General features: G+C 39.4%; 1 protein-coding gene across 4 annotated transcripts in view; it reads left to right on the forward strand.

Annotated features, from left to right (window-relative positions):
* The window catches only part of LOC103175217 (alpha-(1,6)-fucosyltransferase), a 220,056-nt gene that overhangs the window by 111,113 nt on the left and 81,822 nt on the right, over positions 1-27,121 (forward strand). For 3 of the 4 annotated variants that reach the window (XM_007888092.2, XM_007888095.2, XM_007888090.2), the window contains one exon: positions 12,294-12,506. The exons of the other annotated variant lie outside the window; for it this stretch is intronic. The gene's annotated coding sequence lies outside the window, so the exon portion shown is untranslated. The remainder of the gene's footprint in view (positions 1-12,293; positions 12,507-27,121) is intronic. 4 annotated transcript variants of the gene reach the window in all.

The following is a 27,121-nucleotide window of genomic DNA, read 5'->3' on the forward strand; positions in this document are numbered from 1 at the left end:
AATCCTGGATCCTAATTTACTCTAATTAACCGTTACAAAGAAAAACAACTGCTGTCAGTAAGGATTCCTCTTATCTTATATCAAATTGATGAACCCACACTTCAAGTACCAAATTCAAACTCGTTATATATTGAGAGCTGAATACTACAGCACTGACCTGTATTGGCCTGAACCTTTCAGCAGTGCCCACATCTCCCTGGAGAAGAGTAAAGAGTTTCCAGGTAATCACCAGGACACTTTTGATGAACAATGAGACATATCTCAAAGATACAAGTAAGGTGATAGAAGGTGTCTATTAAGAATCTGCATTGAGTTTCAGGCTCACAGCCCCTATAGAGAGAAAAGCTTTGTGATTCTGTGATTTTTATTAAAAACATCACTCACCGTTACTAGGACTTTTGGCAAATTTTAATTTGGGGCAATTCATTTTTCGTTCAAACTGATGTCAGGCTAAGTACAATAAATATCTATTTCATACATTCCATACACATTGCACATCCCTTGCTATGGTTGTTACTGTTGAAATTAAGATCACAGTAATTTGGTACAGTCTCTAGCAGGTCGCGGTTGTCGCTGCGTTGTGTCCTTTCAGATGAAATTGATAGCAAAGAGGAAAGAACTTGCATGTTTGTAAAGATATTACACGACTTCAGGCTCATTCAGCTGCCAAATCTCAGAAATCAATACAATTCAGAAAGTTGGCTAAAGTTTAAATCTGAATGCACTTATTTTTCCTTCCAAAGAGCACATCAAATATTTTGTTGTCGGGTATGTTGGATAGGGAGCTGAAATAGAGCTCCTCTAATGCTCCTTTTAATTTGTGATGATTGAGAGATTGATGCACAAAAGAAAGAAACGGTATCCTATGCTGTGATCCAAAGAGATTTTGTTTACAGTTTTCCCCTATTCCTGTTGACTTGATCAATCGACAGTCTCTAAACTCAGACTGCAAATGTACCCATTCAACCGGCTTGGGAGAAATCTACACCGGAGCAGATTTAGCTAATTTACCTGATTCACGCTGTCGATCACCTGCTGCCAAACAGAAGGCATGGACAAGTTGCCATCACTGAGCCGAGGTATAACTTGCACAGCTAAACATCTCACATAGCTCAGTGTTGTGTGGCTGAAGTTGCTGGTGGCAGAGAGAACTGTATTGGAAATGGAAAGACTTGGGGTGGCGACATTTGGGCAATATCTGCACTGTATAATCTTCCTTGTTGTATGTTCAAAGGGCATTGGGAACCAAACGTATATCAAGCGAGAAGTGTGCAGAGTTCAGTGATGGGATTGTTCAGTAAGAGAGCTCATTATTGAAGGTGGTCAGGGAGTAGCATGGAACTGCCTGCTGGATGGTGATGGACAAGACTAAATGATTGATTTTTCAGTCAGCGCCAGAACTAACATTCTGCGGAACAAGTGGCAAGACAGGCTTTGAAATTAATTCAGTCTGCATCCTATCTCTCTCTCAATGCAGGCAGACCCTGTGAGGCAATTGTTAAACTGAGATTGTTTCCAAGAGAAATTGTAGGAAGGGGAAAAAAACATTCTTGGAGGGTTTTATTACATGGGCCATCTGCATTGTAGAGATAATAAAGAAGATAAATTAGAAATTCATTTGTGAGTGTTCATTTTCCATGCAGTCAAGCGGAGGGTGAAACAAGCCTTGACCAATTTAAGGGCTGTTAAATGCTCGTACAAGTAACAGTTTTAACGTTATACAGCTGTATCGTGTTTGAGGCGTCTGGCAACCTTGTCACTTTCAGCTATAAATGTCAATAAATATTTGCATATATAGTAGTCAACCACTTAGCAAAATAATGCAACTGTGCTCAGCAGTATTAGTGACATGGATATAAATCCAGCCGGAAAGCACACTTCACTTCTTGAATTATTTAGCAGGAGATGAAGGAGGTGATTTCAGGATAGTATTGCTACAATTTATTAAGAAGGTACCGTTATTGGAAGGTAAGCAGTGTGACATGAGTGATTTAAAGCTTTTCACTAACGTGAAAGCCAGGCAGGACATTGTGTTTTTGTGGGGCTGCCGGACAGTGGACAATCAACAGCATAATAACACTGTGAGGTTCAGAAATACAAACCCACTTGAATTCTCCAACTTCCCACACCTCCGCCCCTCCAGAGGTCCTGGGTGGCGTTATTGATGCATTGCATCCATCAGTTATTAATCGTCTTCTCCTAACCACATTACTGTTCTATTGATTTGGCATTACCACTGGAAGATGCTAGTGAATGTTGAAATTAAAATAGACCAGTGAATCAGGCTTGGTGCTGCCAGTTATAGCTTGGGCAAGATTATGATTTGTTCAAGTGACTTTTGTGTTTCAACATGGCGTATTTAATCTGGACAAGCTTCTTTTGGGAACAAAAACTAACATTCTGCACTATTCTGCAGAATGTACTATCGCATTGTTAGTAAGGTGTAGTGCTTCACTTTGTGGTGTTGCCAAGTGTGTGAATGACTGGATCAAATCAATTTCAAATGTTTTCCCAAACTACCATGATCACTGTTCTACTAAGCTAAACACTATAGTTGAACTGCTATTTTCATACTGTGTGTATCTGCATTTGTGTTCCTTTTCTACTTCGTAGGCTTAGAGAGAATGCCCTCAGCAAGTAATTTTCTATCTCTTCGCATAAGTTTACATCTCAAAGTGTTTCAGAGCATATTCTGCAGAGTGTGGTGACTGTGTATTTGTTAGCAAACGTGGCAGTCAATTTGTGCACAGCAATGTCTCACAAACAGCTATGTAGTGAATGATGTTTTTAATCTGAGAAATTGTTGGCCAAGTCCAGGGGAGAAACTGAGCTGGGCTGATACCTGTATGAAAGATTTCTTTTTGAAGATGTGTACCCTTGCTTTGATATGACTTGATTTCCTGGATTACATGTTATTTGAATATTCTAGCAGTATCACTTTAGCAGGAGCAGATTGCTTTGGCAGCGTAGCATAATTTGCACATATTCAATGCTAATTATCATTGAATTCAAATTGTGCTGTAATGTCCACAGTGAAATAGTGCATCATTAAAAAGACAGATGTCTTGTCACCAGAAAAATGCGTTTCATTTCCTGATATGGTTTGGCAGGAATATATGATTCTTATTGCACGTGACCCTTGGCTTTCTGAGGTGTTAGGTATTAATTTTCAACCCTATTACAATGTAAAATACGGAGGCAGCTGACTGAGTGAACTATTGCCATCCACTGTTAACAAATTGATCCCAATTTACTTTGCGTTTGATGTGAATGGAAAGTTTGACAGTTGTCATAAAACCAATGGTGTCTGTGTTGCTTCTTTGTCAGCTGCAGAGGTGGAAAGCTCTGCCTGGTTGGTTTTTCAAGGATGAAATTAACATGAAGATTATTGGGGTGGAGCAGTTTTGATTTACCATTTCATTTCCACTTCATCCATTTCTGATGCTTATTCAATCTGGATTTAATTTGTCCTCCAAATGAAACGGCACTTGAGAAGCATCCATTTAAGACCCTATAAAATCAAGTGTTTTTTTAGAAAAAATACTCCGAGTGCTAAAAATGATTAACGTTCCCAATATGATTCATAATAAATTGCATCGACACCCACCAAGATTACATTGATGTCCTCACTTTTAATTATCTTTTGCCAGTGCAGTCTGGGGTTGTTGGGGCTCAAGAGAGAATTGCTATTAACTAGTGGCTGACCCAGAATTCTGCCTCGAACCCTCCCCTTGCTCATTTATCCTTTGTCTCAATGTGTTTGTTACCCTGAGGCTCTGTTTTGTTTCAAACTTACTTGCGTAAGACTGCTGTCTAACTGGGGCCTTTTGAATAGATTGGTCAAGCTTCAATGTGGAATTGAGTTTGTTTCCCTCTCTTTCGCCACCCCCACCTCTTTTGGTTAGAATTTTTTTTTGGTTACTTATGTACTGTGAAATTAATCAGTATTCAGCGCATCTCACTGTCAGTTCTTCTCACTTTATGCACAACACCCAAAACAAATAGCACACACACCAATTCATATTGTTTCTTGTGAGGAAGTACTGTAATTCCTTGCTATTCAGTCAATTAAGGCCTTGGAGTCCTGTAGCTCAGTGGTTAGAGCACTCGCTTTGCAAGTGAGAGACCTGAGTTCAATTCCAGGCAGAGGGCAAAACCTTGGGCAAGTTTCCTTACTCCACACAGAGCCTAATAATAATCCCTCCAAAACCAAAAACAATAATAAATTGGTCATTTTCAATCCATGACTGTTTGTGGGACATTGCTGTGCGCAATTGGCTGCCGCGTTCCCCCACAAATATACAGTCAATTCACTTTACAGTGTGTTCTGTGAAGCGCTTTGGGACGTCCTCCCGACGTGAAAAGCGCTATATCAAATGCAAGGATTATTATTATTATTATTATTATTTTATTCGCAGAAAATTTTGATTCTCTTGGAACGACCAATGCTCAGAGAAATTCCCGTTTGGCTGTTTTGAGGAAAAATACAAGCACTGTAAAGATGAATAAATGAATTATGGGTTACTGTTGTAAACAATGTTTAGATGACAAAATAATCAGCTGTTCTGTAATGTTTTTCTTGTCGAATAAGCTTAAAGTATTACGTTACTCAAACATTCAAAGATTTGGAATGTTTTACAATCTCAAATCATGTAGATTTCAGTAAGTTCTTAGCAAAGTGAAGCCCTGTAGCATAGTGGTTAGCGTGCTCCCCTCACAAGTGAGAGGACCTTGGTTTGATTCCCGGCAGAGCGAAACCTTAGGCAAGTTTCCTTAACCCACACACTTCTGTTTAGTTAGCAGTAAGTAGGAATCTGTTGTTAGTTGATCGGCGGATCATTTTTCCGAGGGTAATAATCCTTTTTTTAATTAAAAAAAAGTGGTCACTCAATCCACGACAGTTTGTGGGGCACTGCTGCGCGCAATCAGCTGCTGCGTTTCGCCTACAAAATATACAGTAAATTCACTTTACAGTATACTCTGTGAAGTGCTTTGAGACGTCTCGAAGACATGATAAGGCGCTATATCAAATGCAAGGATTATTATTAATTTGGGAGCTTTTTTTTGGTAGTTCTGTAATTACAGTAATTATTATTGGGTGTAGTGATTGTTTTTGTAAGCAAATGTGATGAGACATTGTGCACATCAAGCGCCCCCAAAGAGCCATGTTGTGAATGGCCAATTTAGCTGGAGAAGTTAATTTGAGTCCTGCAGACTGGTGCCTTGGCATGCCTAGCCACCAAAATTCAGTATCATGACCATACTGTGAGAGGGTGAAACATTTGGTGGAGCTGTCCTCCCAGGCCATGGGATCTTTAACATCCACCTAACAGGCAGAAAGGTCCTTGGTTTGCAGTCTCAACCCAAAGTGGCTCCTCCGACAATGCAACCCTCCTCCAGCACTACATTGGAGTGTCAGCCGAGGTGTTCAATTTTTATTGCCTCCCCTGAGGTAATTGTTACCTCAGCTAGTGTTATTGGTGTGGGTTTTTTTCTTACAGCTGTTAACGGATGCAGCGATGTGCAGGAGCATGCCCTCGCGAACAGTGGCTTCCCTGAATGTTTTCAACAATGAACATTAAGAAATTAGAGGTACTTGAGAAATGTATTCATAGAACAAGCATTTTTAATAAGCTTTGTAACACACTTTCAATTGAAATGTCACCTAGGCCTTTGATGGTGCAGTGTCAGTCTTGAGATTTTTAAATGAGATCCACGCAATGCCAGCTGCACTCTATAACTTGATTGTTCTATCTGTAAAAGCATCACTTTGGCTCCTCCACAGTGACTGAGGGCATCCCTTCTCTTTTGTACCTGACTCCTGTTGTGCTGTCGCAGGCTGAACTGCAGCAGCCTCAGCTTGAAGCTCACTTGAGCAAGAAATCCTTGCTGACAAGTGCCACTCGTGCAGGGTCCAAACCCCTTGTAGAGAAAGTTACTTTCACAATAAGAATGTTGAAGCCAAGCAGATCAAATCCACCAACATTAACAGAGGTTCAAACACTCCCAGTGGAATCCTCCACACAGTGAGACACTTCAAAATGGCGTTTAATGCACAACGTATAGCAACTTCTGTACTCACTATGTCCAACATTGCTTCAGGTGAGATGCTAAATTGAAGTTGCAACTACCTGTTCAAGTGGATGCTAAACATCTCATGGTACTACTCGAAAAGTGTAGGAGTTTCTCCTGGTATCCTGGGCAACAATCCTCCAAATGAAATTGTCATTCACTTTATGGCTGTTTGTGGGACATTCCTGTGTACGAATTGGCTCCCATGTTCATCTACAAATACAGTCGCAACACTTTACAGTATATCCTCTAAAGTGCTTTGAAGCATGCTCCTGACATGAAAGGCGCTATATCAAATGTAAGTATTATTATATTATTATACTATTGCTGGTGTATGGATGATATTTAGCAATATCAATATTTAACGTATATCTGAAGAATATGTGTTCCTTTGTAGTGGTACTCTCTTTACTTTTTGCCTTTAACATACATTTTCTTCTTCGTTAGGGAAGCAAAGAGTATGAAGGGAATTTCACAACAATGCCTTCACAATGTGCAACCAAAGCAAAAATCTCAGTTGGGGACTGAGTCATGGAGATGGCTGTAGATTTGATTATTGCTCAGTGCTACATCATCTGATCTCAACAATGTAGATTTAGAGGCATTGCAATTGGCCTTAAGCATCTGTGCCCTGTAGTTGGGATAGGTGGTTTGAGTGTTGATCAATGACTTTCTGCTGAAAACAATGTGTGTGTGTGTGTGTGTGTGTGTGTAGGACATCTGGCGAGGGCTTATCTTGGCTGCCCCACAGACATAGCCTGTAAACACTCCACTGTTGCACACAAAACAAATGGCGACTTGATTTGACTTTGACTTAGAACCTTGGGCACTAACTATCCGACTTAACACAACTATCTGACTTTGTGGGGGGGAAAAAAATGTGTTTTCTATTGGCCCATGTTCAGAGCAGTAAATATAATAATAATCCTTGCTTTTGATATAGTGCCTTATCATGTCTTTGAGACATCTCAAAGCGCTTCACAGAATATGCTGTAAAATGGATTGGCTGTATATTTTGTGTCAGAAATCACAATAACATTTACAGGCCATTGGTCACTTTGCCGAGTAGAGGAAAATGTACAAAGAAGAAAAATATCAATTACAAACTAACTGAACATTCATCCAAGCTCAAAGTGGATTACAGAGAAATTATTGTCGTTGGGAGCTTGTCCATGGTCCTGCTTCTTTAATTTGCAGTAGGATTACAGACAAAGGTGCTGTGTGAAATATCCTGCGTGATTAATGAGCAAACCTGTGCCCAAGGTCAGACAGATTTAATATTACATTTTCTGCAGCCTTCCTCATTAGTTTATGAATGTCTTATGTTAAGAAGAGTGAGGGCTTGCTTCAGGATGTTCTTGCTTCTTGAATGTTCCCGTCTTATTTAAATTTAAAGCTGTGCTGTTTCGTACATCAGTGCTGTTAAAGAAACAAAAGGGATTGAAGATTCTGTACAGGTTCAGAAAAGACCAACATAGTGTCTTAAATGACCACATGGATCAAGGAACACAGATGCTACCCTGTGTGAAGGGTGCTATACAAATGCAAAGTTGTTGTTTTATCACCGCCAGATTTGTTTTACTATAGAGGCAACCTGTCAACAAATAGCTGCCTGCCTACAGAGCCCATAGTAAGAGTTGATGAACCCCAATTATAACTCTTGATGCATCTTTCTCTCCTTTGTGTGGCAACATCCCCACAGAAGTTATCAACTGACCTTCATTGCTCCCAGACATCTTCAACCCACTGTGCTCTTGGTATGACTCTTAAAGGTGCTGAGGGTGATTGAGTACTCCCTCACCAGTGGGGAGGTTTTTAGCCCTATTTGCGCATTCTTCTGTCAATGACAGAGCTCCTTCCCTCACTTTGTTCAATGTCCATCTCAAGACGTACTTCCCTGATGGTTCTTTCGGGCATCTCTCTCCCTCTCCACCCACTTCGGCTCTCAACCTTAACTCGGGTGCCCAGCCAGCAGTGTTAAGCACTTTAAGATATCCTGCCAACATGAGTCACTGTACAAATATACATTATACTGTATCAGAAATTGACATGCTGAAAGTCCCAGGCATTCACCTTTGTTTTTTGTGAATCATCACGTTCCCACACTGTCCCATTGTGTCATTGCAGGAAACATAGGTTTGAACAATAAATAAACTCTACAATAATATATCGCAGCAGCACATCAGAGGTGACGAACATGTGGTGAATCGGTCCCAAACCTACATCTCCCTCTTCATTTAGTTGAGTAAAATTGATGTATTGCTTGCTCAGTAAGGCGTACTTGGTGTTTAATGTTCAAACCTGTCAATTTTATTCCTGTGCACCATTATTAATGAACCTCCTCAACCAGAACAATATGTCATCTGTTTTATTAAACAGGCTGCACAAATTTCTGTGAACATACTTCAGGGTAATTAGCTCTGTTGTCTGTGAGCATGCCTTTTGAAAGCCATTGCAGGTTGTAAATCAGAATGTACCTGAATGAATGGACTGTCCCATGCGTTGCCGCACTGGCTGCCTTTTAATGGTCTTTGGAGTCTATTGATGGTCAAAAGTGTTCCCTAGGGCATATTTGCACCTCTTGAAACCTCAGAAGCAGCCTTCCTGTTAACTCGGTAGTTTAAATCATTGGGAAATATTACTCTCGGAGCAGAAGGGAGGTGCGTGAGAAAATAAATGGAGGGGGATGTAGAGAAGAAATTTCCTGAAGTATTGTACATCATTGAATGTGACAAATATATGAAATTAAGATAGAAATCCTGACTTCTTGTGAAATACAGCAAATGAGAGATTTGGTTTGACAAGTAAAACCAGGGAATCAGTTGAATATGTCAGGGCCAAGAATCCTATGCAGTAAACCTCTGAGAAGGAAACTGGACCGAATATGTTATGTCAAGTGTGGAAAAGTTGTGGATTACTAATCGTTTCATTAGTCACTTCTTGTATAAAGATAATTGCCGCATCATGTTGCTTGGTTGTCCGTGACATTTCTGTTTACAGTACTCAGAGTGCATTAGTTTGGCAGCTCAGTCTTGAAGCTTGTGTGAAGGCTTTGCTGTTTATGGCACATTGACATTTTTGTCAGTGTTTTAACAGGAGGATATTAGCCAAAGCAGTTTTGTGTTGAGGCTTCTTTGCAGTCCTGAGATCAATATCTATGGAAAGATGATTTTTGCATTTCACTGGAAATTCCTCACACTGTGTGTTCTGAAAGACCTTGTCATTTAGAGTATTGGCTTAATAAACAGGCATTTAATTCTTGTTAGAACCTTCCCGTCCCCTCCATTCTCCCCGCCCTGACCCCAGCTCGGGTCTGAAATGCTGTACACTGTCCAGCGCCTTGGGACATCCTCCCGACGTGAAAGGAGTTATACAAATGCAATCTTGTTGCTGTCGTTGACACTGAGGATGTGACCTTTTCAAACAAAACAAATCTAGCAGTGACCCTGCTGAGTAGTGGTTTTTTTATAAAATAATTCTGCTTCAATTCTGTAGTTTTGTAAGCATTCTTTTTTCCTGTCAGTTAAGGATGAGTCTCTATCAATAATTATCATGTTCTCAATTTGACACTTTTTATCCCACTGTGCTCGTAAATTTCCTGTCTCTCTGTTTCCTTTAGCCCACGCTGCTGAGGTGATGGGCAAATGCTGATCTCAACTGATGCATGTGTCCCAGTCCCCCAGGATACCACACTTGACGTACAATCTCCATACAGCTATTCTCTCTGTGTGTCTGTCCCTCAGTTCCTGCAAAGCGGAAATTGGAAATGAAATGAGTGACGCTATATCCGGATACTACACAAGCTATAGATTAACCTTCCTCCGCCACTGACTTACTGCCTTTGTTTTTGCTTATCAAAGCGAAGAATATCAGTAAACGCAGAAATATGGGAAATGCAAAGCAGGTAAATAAGCACCTGAAAGAAAGGGGAAAAAAAGCTGAGCATTATGGGTGTGACCTTTGATCAGGACCTTTTAAAGGGTAGATATTGAAATTTGCTTTGCCAGATGTTGAGAATGTCCAGCATTTCTGGTTTGTTGTTCAGTTGCTCAGTCTTAACTTTTTCTTTGAGGGATGTTAATGGCTTTCTGAACTCCCTAGTTCTGTACTAACACAATTGGATGCACAGTTGGAGTGCTGTCTACTCTGCTTGAACAAAATATCTCGGCGCCTCTACTAAACCAGCATATTTTCAGCTTCACACAGAAACCATCCCAGTGGCCTTCCCAAGTTAGAATAAGACCTATCAATGCCACTAAGTAGGATTGGCAGCATAGGGTGAATGGTAATCAGCAAACATATGCTGGAAATCATATGTCATTTGTTACATAATGGAAAACCTTGTCTGACTTTGTACTGTGACCCCCGTAGTGTGGTATTACTAACCTGAAACACTGTTAAAATTAGGCAATTATCTCTGTTTCAGCTTTACATTTCAAAAATTGTTTCAGGGATATAAATTCTGAATGCAATCTCACAAAGCTTTTGTATTCTGTGCAGATTGGTGCATTTATATGAATATGCAGTCTGGAGGGTACTATAATAATTGGGTAATGAGGTGATGTGAATATCATTCCACGACATTATAAATTCAGAGACTGAAAAGCCAAAAGGTGAGCGGTTTATGAAAATGTTAACTGCGGCAGACAATTGAACAGAGAAACGGGCATCTTTGTTCTACTTCATTTGCTGTGTGGTACGGAGCCATCGGGGACATCAGCCACACCAACAGAACGTGAAGAACAGAATCAGCTGGCTGGTAGTCTTGACAAAAGGAGAGGGGAGCAGATCATACAGGCTATTGCAACTACTATATCCTTCGATATAGGTGCTTTGTCTGAAGGTTCAGCACTGTAAAACAGGAACTGAGAAAGATGAATACAAAGTAATTTCTAGTCTTATCCTTTTCAAACATTTTATTTTTCAGAAAGCTGCCTTTTTTGTGATAAAGTACACACTTAATGCTCCCTCCTCATTCTGTAATTTATTCTCTCTGATCACCTGAAGATTCCTTCCTGTATCCCCGAGCTGTGCATCATTCTGCAATTGAAACTTGCTCTCTGGCCTGTTCCTGATGATGCTTTTAGACTGATTGGTAGGAAGCGCAGCATGTCTTATCACAGCCTGCTTCCTTAGGGAAGCATCTTGTCCTCTTATTTAATGAAGTGTCTGTCTTGTCCTCTTACCTAAATATAGAAACACGTCCAACTCAGCCACAGCTGCTGACGCTAACATTGGGAAGACTGCATTGAAATCTTGGCCATGTGGGTGCTCATAGCACTTGATCTTAAGGTGAAACAAACCTGAGGTTTGTTGGAAAGAGTAACAATGCAGAATAATTCAAATTTACATTGGTAACTTTCAGGTTTAAATTCAGAAAAAAAAGTTTTATTTCAACCTTTCTTACCCCATCTCCCTCCCTCTCCTGCCCAGATTCTCCACATCACAATCATATTCTTTATATGTTCTGATAATACAGGAACATGAGGGGGCCATTCACCCGATCAAGTCAATTCTGCAGTTTCATAGATCAGGGAAGCTTTCAATACTTTTATAATCCAATTTCTCTGACTTTTCTCCATAAACTTTAATATCCTTCCTTTCCCAAGTGTTTGCCTGTCTCCCTTTTTAAATCTCTTGTTCGATTCTGTATTATTGGCCTGAGCCAGTACATTCCAAGGATTTTTTTTATTTTTTATTATATTCCACATTCTCCAGCCTAATGTGTGAAAAATAATTTTCTGATTTCACTTTCAATGTATATTCTCCAAGTTCTGTCCTTGTCCTTCAACAACTCTTTGTAAATTTCTCCTCAGCCAAGACCTCGTCTCTGGAGATGGGAAAAGTAACTTGCTTGTTCTCTTTACTGCTAACAATTCTGAAGAATTCCTCCCCTATTGGCTTACTCTATTATATGCGCATAGATTCTGCTGTATAAGGCATACTTGTGTTTTGGTGGTCAGGCAGATTATGGTAATCGGGAAAAGGAAAAGAAACTAAACAGGTAAATAAAGTGTGAACAATCGTTGAAACTGAACCAAGTTTTTTTTCATTTTTTTGTTTTTTACACACTGTCACACACACTGCTTCCTTTTGTGGCTATTTGAGCAGAGCAAAGGGAAGTTTAATTGCAGCACTAATAAATGCAGGCACTGTTAGAGCAAGAGACAATGCTGCTTCTGCAGGATGGTGTTCATGAAGGATTCCTTTGTGATTCTCAGAAAGCACCAGGGCTCGCTGGAGGCACTTGTCGGCTGTGTCACTGCACAGAACACTTCAAACGCAGGAGGTACAAGTGGAACGATAGCTGACATCTCCAGGCTGTGGGCTGCAGCGCGACTTCAAGCCAATCTGTGATTCATGCCACAGAAATGTGAAACGGAGCAAAGAGGGAACAACTCAATGCAAGGTCCACATTTGGATCAATTGATAAGGTAAGTCTTACAGAGCAGGCCATTGGTCAGTAATAATGGTCAAGAGTCCATATGCTTGTGTCAAGACAGACAAGAGTACAGCACTGCTCCTCATCTAGTGATGATTGCTTAGTGTCCGATCCCATATCTATACAGCTCTCCGAGATGCTATCATGCATGAAGGGTGATATGTAAATATTGTTGTTGTATAATTCAGTAGGCACAGGTATGTCGCATATCGCAGAGTCAATAAATTACTTCTCTTGAGTTGTACAAATTTACACATTTTCATTACATGCAAATTTGCACACATAATTCAAACCAACTGATTAGTTTTTTTTAATCTCTTTCAAAATAGTTTTGAACATAAACGTTTCCCAAGGTTCATTTATGAAATTATTTTGAACAACAACATAAAAATTACATTGATAGAGCGCCTTTCACGTCGGGAGGACGTCCCAAGGCGCTGGGCAGTCAGGGGTCAGGACCTGAGCATAGGGGAGAGGTGGGGTAGGGGTGAGGGAAAGGAATTAAATTGGAAATCTAAATCAACAATTTAGTAAAGACCAGAATGTATCAGAAAACAAATGCTTGTTTGTAAAACATGTTTACTTGTTTAGGAGTCTGAAGAGCTAATATTTTTACGATAATGGTTTATATTATAAGTTAACATAACGTACTGTTTAAGAAGCTCTTTGAATGTAAAGGACAGCCTTCATATGTCCTAGTTTTTATTTTGTCCTTACGCCATCAGTATTTGAAGGTCTACTGAAGTGTCCTGGAGACATGAGTGAAGGGAGTAAGGCAGGCAGTTTTCAATGACTCCAACATCCCATTGTCCACATCAATATCAAACTTCAACTAAATCTCCAGTGAAATTCTTACCAAAAGTTTTTGGTGGGGGTGGGGGGCAGTCCACCATTGGATGCAAACATGAAGAGAACGGAGAAGAGTGGCATGCGGGAGGCTAGGGAGGTTAGGAGACTTGTGTGGAATATAAACACTGGCACAGATTAGTTGGGCCTAAAGTTCTATTTCGGTGCTGTAGGGTCTCTGTAATTTTATATGTAATTTGGTAGATGTTCAACAAGAAGATTAAGAAGAAAAAAGTGAAAAAAAACTGAATTTAGAAGTTCTTTTTTAAAATTATTCCATTACACAGCTTCCATATCTTTCTGGAAAACTGCACGCGCGTGTGTGTGTATGTGCTTCGCAATTCAACAGCAAACGAGGCATTCCATTTGTCATTCCGTCAGTGACAAATGTTTGATATGGGTTGTGTTAAAAAATGCCGAACCTGCTAATTCAATTTTTAAGTCACTTAAAGGTCATGCTAAGCGAGCCATTAATAATTTAACAACATAGGATCATACCAATTAAAATCAGGCAATCTATTCTAATTCAGAGTTTAACACTGAGATTGCATGACCACATTTTGTTTGAATAAAATATTTTCCTTATTTTTCCTGAGACCTACTATCTGAGGCTTTCAGAATAGCTTAATGTCAGGCAACGAATTAAGCACTTCTGCATTTTAAGTTGGAGAAACTGAACTCCGTTTAAGTGTGTTATATTTACTGGGATGCGTGTGACTTGCTCTGAGAGCTGGTGGGATTCGTGCCATCAAAGGTTGAAGCAACAGGTTAAAATTGCCATAGCGAAGTTGGAGCTTTGGAACTTGAAAGTACAGATTTTAATCCACAGGTTTCATATTTCCAAACTCAGCACTACCAACACTGGCATGGATCCATCTTGAATCCTCTTATTTTCAACCTTAGTAGCGTCCTGCACTTGAAGCGTTCATCCAGGGTTTCCCAACATAAAACCTGCCAGATTCCTGAGTGAATGTTTCTGCGGAATGTATTAGTTTGGTTCATTTGATTGATGAAGTCTGCCAAAGCTACACAATTTTCGAAAGTGAGATGTGAACTCTTTACTGCTCATTAAAATCTTTAGTTTTATCGAGCATTAACGGAGAACATTTGCTCCATTTCAAGTGCTCCCTGTTGCTTGGAGTTGTGGTCTGACTGACAGTCTTCTATAAGTATGTGTAATATAGAACATCAGCCACTTGAAACAAACTGTGAGACTAAGTGATTCAATAACCTCATAAAAGCTCGATTTAGCAATTTTCCTAGGCTGTTTGGTTTGCGTGTTACTCTGTTAGGGCTTGTTACTCCCAAATAAGACTGAAGGCACACTACTACCATCTCGTTTGTTTATAATTTGCTTCCAAAAGTTATTGCAATATTCTACATATATTATTTCTAACCAGTTTTAAATAAAACTAAACACAAAAAATTGCTAAACAATGTTAGAGACATTCCAAATTTTACTTTTATGCAGTTTCATTGTTAATTTCTGCAGTCTCATTGTGAATAAAACTGACAATTGGCTACCGCTCCAAATTGGTTGGCAGTGCGACTGACTTGTTTTGACTGAGCAATGACAACAAGGAATTATGTAGCAGGTGTTTAGGAATGTTCTATCTTATTTTATTGAAGGATAATATAGCTTGTAAGAAGCTCAAGGTGAGAGAACTGTTGCAATGAAAGCAAATAAGGTGAGATAGCATCAAAAGAGAGGCGTTGCATTATTAAGTGGGGACAAAGTACATAATGGAATCATTTGTTGGTGTCGATTGAAAAACTGGCGATTCATTTTTGATTTATGAAGGTGACAATTTTGTCTTCGGAGAATGAGAAAATGGGTGTCAGGGCCTCCGACAAATCCGCATTCATAATGAGGAAAGTTTCTGCTAAAAGGAGGTCACTTGGAAAGTTTGGTTCTGTTCAGTAGGAATAATTTAGAATTGTCTTTGCAGCATGTCTTACAGGTTTACAGTGTCCTGTCAGTGAAAAACGTTTTAATTATTTGAGAGCTTCCTTTAAGGTTGAGATCTTTATGATTTTAAAATAAACACAGTTGAATGCTCGATGCTGTTGCAAATATAACATCTGCTCTAGGTCAAACTTTTCTGGGCAACATGACTGCTCTGAAGCAGAGAGTTAAGGGCCAAATTGTACATGACGTTTAGGCTGAATGGGCACTCCACCAGCCCATGTCAATGCCTTGACCATACAAAAGGGGGCCAAGTTGGTGGTTGTGGATGAATAGACCAAAATGTGTTCCAAGATGTACAATAATTTTGAATGGAGACTGTTGTCAGTGGTCAAGTATTCATGATGGAGGTGGGGCAATATATTTCACTGATCAGTTTACTGCAAGTAGATTTTTGTTTTCTTCTTGTCCAGTTCTGCATCTATCCTGCTTCTTTGTGTAGAAACTCCCTCATTTATAATAATAATATTAATAATCATTGTATTTTATAGTACCTTTCACATCACGTGGGGGTGGGGGAGGGGAAACATCTCAAAGTTCTTCACAGGAATTACTGTAAAGTTTAGTGACTGTCTTTATGTTGCCAGATAGTTTCCACAGCAGCTGGACAACATGTAGAAAATGGGAGAAGGGAGAGGTGTTGGGAAGAACTTTGGTGTCGATCCAGTTTCCATTACCATGGGGGGGGGGGTGCAATAGAGAGAAACCAGCTCTTCTGATAAGTGTCAAAATCTCCAGAGCAATGCCATTTGCCTGCCTTTAGTCCTGGGATCCAGTATGTTATCCAGTTTGCGAATTCTTCATTTGTGTCCTAAGGGAATAAATGTGAATGGACTTTTTGACCATGAAAACCATTACAGTTAAGCCATTTGCTTGAACATCTGGACATTTCAGCAGGGTTTATTGGATATGGATCAGGACCCAGAAAAGTGTCTGTTTTTATCACACCCTAGCCTCAGCACACACCACAAAATGATACCAGCAGCCTTCTGATCCAAGGGCATTAATGTTGTCATTTGAGTTGTGCTTTTACCACCAGTGTGTTTTTGCTCTATGTGTGTGTGTACACCTGTGTATGTGGGTCTCCCTTTCTGTATCAGTCTCTTTACCGCAATTGTCACATAGTGAAGTGAGAGTTATTTAAAAATTTTGCAATGAGAATTTGTTGCATTGTTGCTCTTCCAGTGTATATTGGACTAGTTTGCTGAGAAAGAAAATCGCATAAATGATTGTGTCATTGATTCACTTCTTTACAATTCATGATGTTGGAAATTCCAAAGTTATGGATTAAAGATGGGATATCTCAGACTTATAGCCCAAAAATAGCGGTACTTGTTTTTTTTAAAAAACATTAATTTTTAAATTTAACTTAATATGTATAGTTGTATCTAATTTTTTTTAGAAAGAATATAGTCAGCCTCTGGCACATTGAGGATTGTTACAACTATCATGATAACATGTTTGGAATGAAATGTTGGACATATTGGAATGAGATGGATACTGTAATAATTGTTCCACAACCTAATATAAACCATATAATCTCAATGATCCGAGAGCCAAGTCTCAGTGGTCTTATTACTGAGGTTGGGTTACAATCCAGAACAATCATTCAAAGGAAGTCGACATGACTCTGCATTGGATCTTGTTCCAAATTTGTTTTGTTTTTGCTTTTTTTGATGTTTGAAGGATGCATAAATCTGCTCAGAGGCACAAACGGCACAGCACGGCTGCTGTTTATAAATAAATGGTTTGATGATATAAAGCAGCTGTTTTCTTGCTTGAGGCAAATACTATCAACTTACATCATTTTTGATGTGAATTGAGATCAGTCTGATTGAATCATTTCTCTGGGTGAATTGAAATGTGATGACTTTCTCCAACTGTCTTTTTAGGCATCTTGGTGGTTACTGTACTTGAAGGATCAATGGAGAGGCTGTGCATATCTGTTTGCAGAGAATATCAGGCAAATGTAGTTTGCTTGATTTCTTACATTCTTTGTATCAGTGCTCTGAGACACTGTATAACTGCATGTTTTTGTATTTATTTTTCAAATTATTTTTTTCCATTAGCTTCTCCCTTCTTCTCTCCTGAATTCAAGGTTGGGAAGCCAAGAGCTCATTCCTCACATGTGAGCCTAGGGTTTGGAGATATTATTATAAAATGAATGCATACTTGTTTAAAGAAAGCTTATAACTGCAATGCCATAATCTACTACTACCAGCCCTTAAATATGTGAAGTCACATAACTTGGATACAGATACAAAGACCCGAAGCCTAATACAGAGCTAAGAACATCAAGAGTGACAATTGTGATTATTTATTTATTTTATTTATTTAATTATTGTGTGTGCACTTTTAAAAGTAACGTGTATCAGAATGGGACAATTTTTTAAATGAACCTGAATGGTTGTCACTTCGAATGGGTCACGCTTGACCGATCCGCCAGTTCAAGGAAGTATAAATGCACTTTTAGTTTTGTCTACCCCCAGCAAAATATTTCAGTAAGTGAGTACACAAACACTGAATGTCTTCACCCTACATTGTTGAGAGGAAGATCCTGAAGCTGTATTGAATTGACTGGTTCCAGAGCAGAAAACATGCCCAAGATCTTTGGTATTATAAGAGCATCTTCATCACTGCTGCTCAGTACTGGCCCTCCAGCCAAAGCTTCCAGGAGGGGAATGTGAGTTAGGAATTATTGGACTCTTATTCATCAGAATTCATCTGACCCAGAAGAAGAGACTGGTGTGGTTAGAGGAAAGAGTCACACTCCTGAATTTCATGCTGTTGCACCTCCATTGCTTTCCCAATTTCTTGTGCGCTCAATAGAAAGTGGGAGATTGTGACACATCGCATTGTCAGATTTTTACAGGAGAAATCATGTGTGTGATGGGTACCATTGGGTAGAATTGTGGAACGTACATCTCATGTCACATTTCACAAACTGGTAGCTCAACCGACTGGTGTGACATCCCTGCCTCAAGCCACACCCACCTATTAGACTCGCCCCTTGCTGAGCATAATAAGCTCATTTAGATTTGAATGGCAAGTTGGAAAAGTGCATTAATCCTTACAGGCCTTTACTTCCAAAGAAGGTAATTATTTTCAGTATATATTGGTCTTTCAGATCAAACTAGAGATATCCCACCATTATGTTATGGTATTGGTGCATGAGTTATGTGGAGATGAGGTTCAATATGATTGGATTTCAATTTAGTTTGTGTTCAACCGAGTTCAGTACCTTATCAAACTGTTCCTAACTTAATGCGGACCTCTTTCCTATTGCTGCGCTAGCAAAACCCGCACTGAAGGTTGCATCCGAAGAAAGATCAAGCAACACATCAGAGACTGTTTGGTCTTTGCTTGTTCCACTACTCACCATCTGGCCTATAGGCATTCAGCTCTTGTAGACGTCAGCCTGTGAGCCAACAGGGAAGACAGATGCAGGGAAAACACAAAAGATATATTGCGCCAGCAGCAAGACTTTGACACATCACTCGTAGTTTGCCAATGAGCATGAATATAAAGTCACCGTTAGATTGCCTACAGGGAGGAATTCTGATGATGACTTACTCTTGGCCACTCCATCAACTTCCTGCTTAATGGCAGAATGACAGAGCCCTGAGAGCATGATTGTACCCCATCCTTGGGGATGTGTGATATAATGCAAATCAACATTTCAAAATCAATTGCAAAGAAAACAATTTTCTCTGTTTAAAAAAAATAATAAATAATCTGCATTGACCACTTCTACAGTTTTACAGAATGTGATTTTTGTTGCTCATTCTATGAAGCTGTGCTGCACTTAGCATTACAGATAACAATTTTGAATTTTCATTAAAAAAATGCTTGTCTGCATATTGGGGCAAGGGGTGGGGGATAGAAAAGATTAAAGAACTGGGACTTGGCATTTATTTCAGTATGTAACGTGCTGCTTTGCCTTTTCTGAATAATGACTAAACACCAAAAAACAGATTTTGCATGTTGTTGGTAATAGCGAATGAGACGAAAGGGAAGCACAATGTGCAATTAAAGTTTACTGCGAAAAATCCAATTAGATCAAAACATTGAAAATATTTCAGCTGAGCCCGAGATTAGCTTCCCGAGCGCAATTAACCTTATTTTTTGAGCTGCCTAATTTATGGTGAAGTTGAAACGTCTAACATTTCTGACTCGTTGTGTGACTTTTTGAACAAGCAAGAACTACAATTGTCTGGATTGTTTTGATTTCAGTCCAAGGGGGCAAAAAAATGGGCTTGCGTTCCTGGAAGACATACATAGAGGGCTTCATGATGGTATTACATTACCCCCTGAAATTTCATGAAAATTACCACAATATTTTTTCATGGCTGTATGTGGGACATTGCTATGTGTAAGTTGGCTATCACATTCGCCCATAAAACACACAGTAACTATACTTTAGATTTTATATATATATATATAGTTTATTATATAGATGACACCCAACTCTATCTTTCTGCCTCCACTCTCAACTCCAGGACCACTGCCGTCCTGACAGACTGTCTGTCAGACATCAAGTCCTGGATGAGGGCAAATTTCCTACAGTTGAATGTGAACAAGACTGAGGCCCTCCTGATTGGCTCACGCCAGTGCCTCTGCACCTCAGGCTCTGGCAGCATCAACCTCCATGGTTGCACACTTCAACTAACCAAGCCAGTCAGGAACCTAGGTGTCTTCTTCCCCACATTCAAGCCATGACCCGCTCTGCTTTCCCTCACCTCCGTAACATCACCCGACTCCGCCACTACCTCACCCCTCAGGCCACTGAAACTTTTGTTTATGCCATCATCACCTCCAGGCTCGACTATGCAAATGCCCTGCTTGTCGGCCTTCCCAACTCCGCCCTCCACAGGCTGCAGATAATCCAGAATTCTGCAGCCCGTGTCCTTTCCCGCACCAAACTCTGTGACCCCCATTCCCATCTGACTCCATTGGCTCCCTATCCATCAGAGGATCCAGTTCAAGATCCTGGTCTCACATACAAAGCCCTCCATGGCCTTGCCCCACCTTACCTCTGCGACCTGATAACCCCCTATCAACCCGCCCGATCCCTCCGCTCAGCCGGCTCCGACCTGCTCCATGTCACCCGACCCACCCACCCCACCATTGGCGGGAAAGCCTTCAGCCCCTCTGCCCCCAACCTCTGGAATTTCATCCCCCAGTCACTCTGCCTTGTCCCCTCCTTAGCCTCCTTCAAGTCCCGCCTCAAAACCTTCCTCTTCGACCATGCCGTCGGTCACCTCCCTTCCCCTCCCTTCTCCCCCCTGATCCCAGCTCGGGTCTAAAATGCTGTACTCTGTCCAGCGCCTTGGGACATCCTCCCGACGTGAAAGGCGCTATACAAAAGTAATCTTGTTGTTGTATAGCCTTTGAAGCCTTTTGAGACATCTTCCCGACATGAAAGTCACTGTATCAAATGCAAGCATTATTATAAATAATGAATAATACAGTTTGGGTATAATTTAGATTGTATAATGAGGTTTGCAGAGTAAACTGGCCATCTGAATATTGACTGAATTAATGGGTACAAATTATTGGGGTCACAAGAAGAAAGAGTTGATTTTTATGCAGAGCCTTTGTTCAGTGGTGTACAATAAATTGTACCTATTTCCTTCTGCAAAAGAAGAACATAAGTGTACCTTTATCATAGAAGCTGTTGGGTCATTATATAGGATCTGCTCTATCCAATTTTATCATGGTTAGTGACATTGGTAAGATAATAAGGAAAATAGATAATAAATACTTTGGGGATTATACCTTAGTCTATTATTACTGAAAAACCTTTGGACATGATCCAAATATTTACATATGTTTACAATGCTAATAAATTACATAAAAACATAAAATAACAGCAATGTAATGCAAACAGTTAGTACAAGTGACCATGAACACTGCTACCAATTCTTTTAGCAATGATTTGCTGATGGGGAATGATTGTATTCTACATTGAAACTGTGCTTTTAGTCTTGAGAGAAATGGTGCAAACTGAGCTGAATGATATGAATGAGAGGAAGGTTTCTACCTAAGGCCAAATTGCAATGAAGAATCGCATAACTGATAATGCAGCACATCAGGCATTGTCCAATAAAGTGACAGCGTTTGCTGATTAATCCAACAACTCATTTCCGCCTTTTTAAAAAAAAACAACTCCACTAGATCATAATATCATCACTGCGATCTTGTGATCAATTGAAGTTACATTTTAGAAGGTGGAAATTGGAAGTAAGATTTATTAGGACATGCTGTCACTTCATTCGATAATGTCTGTCTCCTTCATCTGTGTGATTCTTTGTGTGCGTGTGTCTATTTGTGTGTGTGTGTGTGTGTGTATCTGTGTAAAATTAAACACATGAGCAGCAAATGCACATATACCATCACAAGCCATTAAAGGGCCAGTTTACATCCATCATACTTTATGTGCTTTGAATTCCTGGACCTTTCTGGTGTCACGTGGTCTGTTTGTGTTGCTTTATTCTTTAATGTTCTTCCTGGTCTGTGGCAATGAAAATGTCAGCGATCACCATTATTGAAACAGAAGTAATGAAAAACAGTGCCTGAGCTCCATGAATGGAACTTTTGATACATGTCCAAGAATGTTTACAGTTGTGTGGAAGGAGATGTAGTAGAAATTCTGGGGAGGATTTCTAAACCCGTCTTCTGTCCATCACTTTTGTTAATTTCTGTTTCATGAATTCAGTTCACATCTGAATGTGCATCTGAAAACAGACTCCAATTGATGGTATTTTTAGTGTGAGGCCTTGTAGGGAGCTTTGCCAAATTGAGGATAAACTGGGTATTTGGATTTTTTTAAAAAAATCTGTAGCAGTGTAATTCAAAATCAACTCTACCTGTATCATCATTGGTTTAGGATGGTTTATTGCTAACTTCATATTGAGAAATAAAAGATTCACTTGATTATGCAGAGCTAGGCCAATGTTGTTATTGCCTAATTATTTTTTACCTTTTCCAAAGAAGATCCAGATAAAGGGCGTAAAACACAGTTCAGTAAAAGTTAATTAATTGCTTGTAAACTGAAGGTAGCAGCACGGGATCCTGGTAAGCAATTTGTAACTGATAAGACATGTCGGAAAATCTACATTATAGTGCTTTTATGCCAATAAAATGTCTCTTGAGGGAAATAGTTAGATTTTGCTTTAAATAACCCAGATCAGATCTTATAACCAAATGAAAGGAGCTGAGTGTTACTGGGATTGCAATACAGCACTTAATTACATCCTGCTGAGGTGCTGAGCAGATAAAAGATACAAATTTAATAAGCCATGGGATTTGATTGTATCTGTGGCCAATTTCTAAACCTTTCAGGACTCAAAATGTTGCACTGAAAAACGATTCAGAAGACGTTTCGCTTTCATTTTTGATTTCACGTTTACTTTTTTTTGTTGCCTGTTTTGATGTGGTTCAGATTGAATATTATCAACGTGAATTCACATTTAATTGATACCTGTTGCTGAAAAATGTGTGGACCAGCCTAAAGCTACATCTAAAGGCACCAGTGATGCCGAAACGCACAGTTGCTGTACAACGCAAGATAAATATGGTAATGTTTCTCAGTTTACTTTCTTGCTGTGAGAATGTAGGAACCGTTGTTGCTATCCATGTAAACAGTATCCTGACACTGTATCATAGAGGACAAGTTTGGACGTGTTTGCACAGGCACCACAGTCAAGTGTTCCAGAAAAACCACAACTCTTCAAAATCTGCATTATACAGTAGCACTGTGGTAAATTAGCTAAAGTCTGGTTAAAGAAACATACAAAAGTAAGAGGTTTTGAAGGGAATGATGTTATTGTACAAAGGGTTAAACTCATAACTTTTTTTTGTTTTCTTAGGATAACCGCTTAAACCTTGAATGAAAAGCTCCATCTAAAGTAGGGGTGGGCAAAAGACAGCCCGCGGGCCATATCCGGTCTGCCAAATGATTCTAACCGGCCCCTCATTGTGTCTAGCTGTAGAAAAAAATTATAGTTTGTTCAGTCCCAGAAAGTTGCACAAATTTTGCATTTGAATCTGACTGGGAACATCAGCCAATTACACTGCTTAGTTGTACGCACGCTCCCTTAAGTACGGATCGGCAAATTTTCAAAAACACATACGCGTGGCAACAACGGCAATACTTTTCAGCGAAACGGACGCTAAATCGAAATGAGTTTATCAAAGAAGCGGAAAATGGACCCTGAAAGCCAAACATTCCACAAAGAATGAACTTCTAAATATTTTTTTNGACCAGTGTGGGTGGAAAAGCTGTGTTCTTAATTTGCAAAGAAAGTGTGGCAGTGCTCAAAGACTACAACTTGAATCGCCATTTTGAGAGCAAACATGCTTGCAAATATAAGAACGTTTCTGTCGAAGAAAAAGGAAAGAAAACTGATGAGATGGTTGTTCGAATGCAAAAATAGCAAAGTATTTTCACAAAACAATTTGCGTCCCAGTATGGGATTACAAGAGTGAGTTACGTGATTGCACACAAAATCGCCAAGAATAGCAAAACATTCTCTGAAGGAGAATTTATAAAGAAATGTATGGTTAACTCTGTCTCGATTTTATGCCCAGTTAAGAACAAACAGTTTGAGAACATCAGCTTGTCAAGGCGAACTATAATGAGACGTGTCGAGGATATCTTTGAGAACCTGGATCTTCAGTTACAAAATAAAGTAAGCAATCTTGCATCTTTTTCAATGGCACTCACTGAGTTGTGATGTCAAAGACATGGCCCAGTTGATAATTTTTATTTGAGGTATCACCAAACATTTTGAGCTCACAGAAGAATTGGTATCAATGCAGTCAATGAAAGATACGAAAACTGGAGAAGACTTTTTGGAGGTAGTAAATAAATGTATCTTAAAATGTGGAGTGAAAAAAATTGGTGAATGTGACCACCGATGGAAGCCGAAATCTGACAGGCAAAAATGTTGGGTTACTGAAAAGAATTCAAGATCAAATCAAAGAAACAAATCCGGAACAGATTGTTTTTATAGACTGCATTATCCACCAAGAAGTTCTCTGTAACAGTGTTCTAAAACTAAGCAATGTCATGGACACAGTTACGAAAGTGGTCAACTACATTCGAGCAAGAGGATTCAATAGATCAAAACATAGGTCTGTGATGACTGATGACCACCTTGCAGCAGTACTCCGCATTGCAACAACGGAGAAATTGCCTGATTTCAATTGTCCGGTTAATGCACATCAGTGATTTCAGTCTTCCCATTGAGTGAGCTTCTCACATTCGCATCAATGTGTGAATAAATATTGAATAAATGTCTGCTTAATGAGTTATTTTATTTAACCTAATTTTAATCGAAGTCAATTATATAAACTTTATTTTATGTGTGTACACATATAAGACTTGATTTTGAGCTATTATTAAGCATTTGCATCTATATTAAGTTTGTGGCCCGTGAAGCTTACCAAAACTCGTGAAGTGGCCCGTCGGCCAAAATAATTGCCCACCCCTGATCTAAAGTGTCTGAAATAAGGTAAGATTGGAGTTGTCACCCCAAATATGAAGTCTGAATACAAGTAAGGACTGCACAATGCTCACATTTATTTGCTAGGCAACCATGTTGAGCTGGTAGCTTCATGCTCCAATTCCAAAATGATGTACTTGACTGGTAAAACAAATCCAGAACTGTAGACAAGATGGCAGCTTTGGTGCTGTAAAGGAAACACAGTTAGATTCGTATTTCGCAAGATTGAGATCAAATGGGTCGATGTTTGAACAGATTTTGTGATTGTTTTAATATTTCTGTTGTGTTGGTTGGTATCAATTACTGATTTTTATATTCGCAGCTTGTAAGATAAATGATCGTTGTCATTATTACTTTTTTCCCCCCCTTTACTGCTGTATCCTTTTGTATCAGGGAAATGACTTCTGGTCTTACTGCACACAATGTGCCGATGGGCATGAGATGGTTTGATCTTGAACTTTTCTGATCTTCTCGCGGGCGAGACTTCAATTGGAACGTTCAGCATTTGTTCTACTATGAGCCTCTGGTGCAATGTCATTTTAGTTGAAAGTCATTTGTGTCCAGAAGCAAAGTGATGTTTTTTGGGATTGGTGGGAGGAAAGAAGTAAAATAAAATCCATAAATTAATACAGAGGCAAAGAAAGATTCTGTGTAGCTGTCAGGCTAACAGTAGAATGTGTTTTTGCCAGGATCATTAATGAAGCAGAAAGCAAGAGCTGCTCAAAGCAAATTACTGTTTGTGAGGCTTTGAAATCGAAATGAACGAATGCAACATTTTTTTTGTTTTCTAGCATCAAATGCAATATCCTGGAGTGTCCCTGTCTTCCTTTAAGGAACTGTCAACTGACAATTGATTTCCCTTGGCATGAGGAGCTTAGCTGCCTTCTCTTTATATTACTTTTGCAGCTCCCAATGCAGTTAGTCACAGCAATTCAGTCTCCCATACCCTGAAAATAGCTTCTGCCTGCGAAGCAGTGCAACTCGTTGTTGCAGCTGTGCATTTTTTTGGATGTAATATATTTATATTTCATATATAAATCCTCCCTTTAGAAACTTGGGTTGAGCACAAAAATGAAATAAAAACTCTGAAATGTTACACTCGCTAGCTAGGCCTTTCTGTTCAAAAGAACAGAACTACCTGGGATTTACAGAGTGAAATATGTAAACCCAGGTTGGGTTGGCTGACCCAGTACAGCACTGCATACGAACAGGGACAGAAATGTTCCTCTCCTTTCAAATGGTTTAAATGTCTTCTCGGGTTCATCAGCATAGAAGTAATGGTTGCTGTTGGAGCTACAAACAACTAAGATATGTTTTAAATATAATTGTTACATCATCAGTGATAATAAGAGTGCGATTTGAGGGTTAAAGTGCTTTGAGATGTCGCAAAGACGCGATAAGGTGCTATATCAAATGCAAGGATTATTATAATTATTATAAAGTGTATTTGCTGCTTTCATTATTTCGTTTTGCTTAATGCAGAGATTGAGACTTGTGCCTCAATTTACTTGATTGCCAGCAGAGAAAATGGTAGACATGTGACACCTCTGGACAGTTATGGAACTGTAACATTAACGAGAACATTTCAAATTCTTTCTGCTATACCTCTCTCTCCGGCTGACCAGCAGTAGAGGTGAGACACCGTGGAAGTAGAATCACATCATAAAACAAGTTAAAAGAATGGAGAATTGTTTCTCTTGCAATTGGAAGAAAAAACAGTATTAGCTTGATGATTTTTACAAAACAATGCATGAGCATAACTTGATAAAATAATCCTTGCATTTTATATCACTGACGTCATTGAGACATCTCAAAGCACTTCACATGATGTTACTGTATTTGTAGATAATGTAGCAGCCAATTTGTAGATATCAAGTAACCAGTTTTATTTGAGGGTGATTATTTGGAAGAGATTTTTAATTTATGTCCTACTTATTCCAGTAAATTCATTTTAATCCCCAAAGTAAATTAATCAATCGGATTTAGCACTTCAGGTGACAACAGAAGAAGTTATTAACACCAATGACCAATGTCAAAAATTCTGGAAGCTCCTGTTTAACTAGAGGAAACTGAGCAAAATATTTTTGTTTAAGCCTCTTCCTCCACTACCCATCATTGTTCTAGCTTTCATTCTACTGACTGTGAAGTGGAGATATTAATGCAAAGCATAGGAAGAATTGACTGTTTTCCATAAGCTTACTGAAAGTCCAGTCTGGAGAAAAGGCAAAACCCCAATACTGAACTGGTTGGTGAGTTTTGTCTATCAGAAAACGTAGCATCCGTCAT

This window comes from Callorhinchus milii, unplaced genomic scaffold (genome assembly GCF_018977255.1).
Source record: "Callorhinchus milii isolate IMCB2004 unplaced genomic scaffold, IMCB_Cmil_1.0 Scaffold9, whole genome shotgun sequence".
NCBI classification, from domain to species: Eukaryota; Metazoa; Chordata; class Chondrichthyes; order Chimaeriformes; family Callorhinchidae; genus Callorhinchus; species Callorhinchus milii.